Consider the following 4,591-nt stretch of genomic DNA (forward strand, 5'->3'; position numbering starts at 1 on the left):
AAAAAAAAGAATTAAGCACTTGATAGAATGACATCCACCATAAATATTCACATGGATGGATGAGATAGGTATTAGAACTACAAAATGTACCACTATAATGAAAATAAATGACATTTTATGGTATTAGGATTGAGTAATCTCCTCTATTATTCTGTTATAATAATAATATCACTAGTTCAATATAATAATATCACTAGTTCAATAAATTTAAAATTAGGATTTTTTTTTTATTTTAAATAATGTGTAGCTTATGAACATGAGTCCCACTATTTTACAGACACATCCTATACAGTCAGGCCAGAGTGCTGACAACTAGCAAGGGCTATATTGTTAAGTACAATAATGAGACTCCCCTGGACTCAAGTTTTAGCTTTGTGTTCTTGGAAGAGTCATTCTTTAACTGAATTGTTCACATACAAAATAATGGTACTTGTATAGAGAGGAAATAAGGTGAATTTTAAATGAAACACGACCAACCATGTTGAAGTTGGGTAATAGATACATAAGGTTCATTGTATTATTCCCTATGTGCATAAGTTTAGAAATTTCCTGTAATTAAATTTTGAAAAAAAAGCCATTTTCATTCACAAGACCTCCGTTTTCTTTGCAGGAAACAATGTGTTCTATAAAGGTGAGAGATGTTCTAAGAATTAAATAAGAATGTACTGTATATGCAAGAATTAAGAGCACAGAAGTAGCAGTATTATTAATAAATTCTACAGGAATTTAATATATTATTGCTACTTCCTGATAAGGTAAAAAACTTCTATCCTATTCACTTTCTATAAAACACTTTACTCAAGTTAACTAAATTATAAACAAAGGGCCAGGCCTGAGGATAAGCCTATGCTTTAGCCGAGATGATGAAGGAAGAAAGAAGAAAAAAAGGAGGAGGGAGGAAGGGAAACTAGAAGGAAATTGAGATGCCTTGTATGCCTACTGGACTACACAAAAGCATGCTGCCAGACACCATAAGATGTTTCGTGGGCAACTCCTTCTACAGTCTTCTCCCACACAAATATGTAAGTGTAGGAGCAAAGGAGATCGGCAGACATCAGTGTCTACTAACTCATTCAGTAACTTATTTCTTTACTCCTAACGTGGGCAAGCCTTATGCTGTTTTCAATATCACTCTTGTTATACAGACAGGAAGATAGTAAAAGTGGCCAGTAAAACAAGGTCAAGTTACCACAAGCTCGTGCAGCAGTCAAGGAGAGATAATGGTAGTTTAAATTAAGGTGATGACAGGAGAAATGGAAAGTAACAGAGTCAAGCTTAACAATAGGAAGGGAACCACCAACAAAAATAAATAAATATATATTAATTAAAAATACAAGCCTATGTCTCCACTGATAGAAAGGAATTCACCTAAGAAACTAAATTTAAAAAAAAAAAAAAGAATCAAGAAAAGTTTCACAGAAATGGTAAGATAAGTAGACCTTGCAAAGGAAGAAAGAAATTTCAGAACAGTACAGAGTATGTTTGCAGTGTAGTAATTACTTAGTGTGGCTTTTCTACCCATAAGTCTTTGTAAACTCCAAGGTGGGATTTGCTATGAGCAACTGAGGAGCTACTGATTGCTGAAGTTGTCCACCTGGAGTATTTCTGTCGGGAGTGGGCACAAAACAATGTTCTGGGAGGTGCCCACTCTCTCTCAGGTGCTTAGAGTTCTGATGCTATGATTGGCTAGTTTGACCAGCCTGCCGGGCTCAAAAGGAGGCAGAACTCTCTCTCTGACGGCGGGTTGAGGAAGACGTGCTGCTGAAAGAGACACAGGCTCCTGAGACACGCATTGCTGGGAAAGAGATGCAAGAGACACGCATTGCTGAGTGAGACACCAAGGGACCAGCGCTGCTGGGAAAGAGACTGTGAGAGACTGTTGGCTGAGGGATGTTGGGCTGAGAGAGAGACTGAGCATTTTTTCTGGAACTTGAATTGTAGCCTGTGGTGCTTCCCTAATAAACCCCATAATCTGTGAGCTCTGTGTGGCCACTGCAGCGAATTATCAAACCCAAGAGAGAGGTGGTGGGTGCTTTGGGAGGAACGGTTGGTGAAAGGGCTGGAGGGAGGCAGCATGTCTGGTCTTGCAGTAATAGGCCTTGGGTTACTGCTGGTAACCCTGCCTTCCTCTTGTGGGATTAGAGGAGGTCAGAACATGTGGCCTCCTTGCTGTTTTTGCAATGTTCAATGAACCAGGAGCAACTGTGTTTGGCAGGCATATCAAATACAGAGACTAAAAGACAAATTATCTAAAGTCAGCCTGGAAAATGACAAGATCAGACACGATTTCTGACCTGTACACTTAACTTACTATATTAAATAGAAAAACAAGAGTATATGATTTAAGAAACAAGTGCTATAATTTACTAGCTAAGCAATACTCAGAATTTACTTAAACCACTTTGAGACCCAATGTAAGTTGAAAAAATACTTCCTTTCAGAAGAAGATATTTGCAAGGCTAAACAGAGGTGAACAGAGTTTGAAAGGCTTTAAAGCAAAATGCAAATATAAAAAATTATACTGTACTTAATATAATGAAGTGATCTATTTTAATAATTTAGTGATGAAAATCATCCCATATCCTAGACAAATTCTGCAATACATATGCAGAAATCAAAGAACTTAATAAATATCTCAGAGACTATATATAGGGAACTTTTCATTATTCATGTGTAGATTATCCCTACTTTAGCAAACTACCTTCTCTTTTCTTTTTTTTTTTTTTTTTTTTAATTGTGATTTGGGTGAAAGTTTGGAGAGCAAATTCATTTTCATCCAATAGTTCATACACATTGTTTCATGATATTGACTTGACTGCAATCCTCATAATGTAACAGCTCTCTTTCTACTTCCTATGGTTACCTTTCCCCTGTGTCCTTTCCTATGCATTCTTGCCCTCTGAGCTATCTCCCTGTGCAAATACTGCCCTGATCTTTCATAGTTGATTGTTCTAAGGACAGTACATACCTGGTATAACTGTTCATCTTTGCAGGCCTATCTGTTGTTTCGCTGGAAGCCATAAGAGTGAGCTCAATTTCAAGCCCAAGGGGTGACTACAGGCCATAGTCTTGGGGACTTCACCAGTCTTCATCAGATCAGTAAGCCTGGTTTGCTTCGTGATTTTGAGTTTTGTTCCATATTCTTCTCCCACTCTATCCAGAATCTCCTATTTCGATCTCTTTCCAAGTGGCTGACAGAGATAACTAGGCACTATCTAGTTCTTATGGTCTCAAGGTCATTTTCTTATGAATACTGTATCTCAGGTTATTCCCCGAAGTTAATGCCTTCCCAGGGGCTGTCGGCTGTTGGCTCACTCCCTTTCAACTGTCTTTATCTCCAGGATAGCAATGATGGACACAACGGCCATAAGAGAGAGCACTACTTACCAATGGATGATCTACCATTTTTCATTAGATGATAATGATGCTTCTATTCTATGGCTAATTAAGTTGTTAGCTGCCATCAAGTAAGCCCCCAACTTGATGACTCCATGCACAATGGAATGAAATGCTGTCCAGTTGCTTGTGATCCATACATCTTCCATCGGCTTATTTTTCAGAAGATTGTAGACCTCTCTTCCTAATCTGTCTTAGTCTGAAAATTCCACTAAAATTTGTTCAGCACGATAGCAATACACAAGCCTCCACTGACAGTAGGTTGTGGGGATGAAATCCAATGACCAAGAATCAAAACTGGTTCACCTGCTTACAAGTTGAAAATCCTATCACTGGCCATTAATGCCTCTGCAAAAGAAACTGTATTCTAGTCTAAACATAATGTAAACTGGAATTAAAAACCACCAAACTGTAACTACACAACTCAAAGCTACCCACATTGTGGCATTATATGCTACAGTATTCAAGAATATCCTTCAAAGGGCTGGATACAGTCTTCATCTATTCTTCCTTTCCTTAGTAGCTTTTTTTTTTTTGGTTATATAAACAAAGAAAAATAAACAGGAAAGGTTTGAGTGTTTATTTTTTCTTCAATTACATAAGGATAAAAAAGGTAAGGTACTCAAACAGTCAAAAAAGTGATTAATCATCCTTTTGAGTTACTAAGAATTTGCTGTATTTTGCATTAAATCATTATATAATCGATTAATATAATACCCATTTTGGAAAAATAATTCTGTAGTTATTCCAAGCCCTCAATACAAATACAAAAAAAATTTTTACAAAGAAAGAAATTATCCTAGCTAACACAAAGATAATTATTTTGAAACCTAGCAAGTTAAAGAATTTGAACACCTGTCAATCTTAGATTTTCAAAAAACTACAGCTTTTAAAAAGAAATGTCCCCAGAACACATCCCTGAGGAAGAAGCACGACTGGAACTCTATGATAAGTAATTCAAAAGAATTATCTTTAGATATCTTCAAAGGATTGAGAGAGAGACCAAAGAAAACACAGAAAAAAACCTTAGAATTTTGGAAGAAAATACAAGAACAAAATGACAAAATAAATGAAAAACTAGAAATGACTCTAAATCTACAGATAGATATCCAGAAGAGTAATACTAAATTGTCAGAAATAGATAACACTCTGGAAGGGTAGAGGAGTAGAACTGATGCAATGGAAGACAGAATTA

General features: G+C 36.6%; 1 protein-coding gene across 1 annotated transcript in view; it reads right to left on the reverse strand.

Moving 5' to 3' along the window:
• MIB1 (MIB E3 ubiquitin protein ligase 1) overlaps nt 1-4,591 on the reverse strand; it is a 234,167-nt gene that overhangs the window by 194,441 nt on the left and 35,135 nt on the right. The window lies entirely within an intron of this gene.

The sequence above is a fragment of the Orycteropus afer genome, unplaced genomic scaffold, assembly GCF_000298275.1.
Source record: "Orycteropus afer afer isolate SDZICR_OR568_19922 unplaced genomic scaffold, OryAfe1.0 scaffold00030, whole genome shotgun sequence".
NCBI lineage: Eukaryota > Metazoa > Chordata > Mammalia > Tubulidentata > Orycteropodidae > Orycteropus > Orycteropus afer.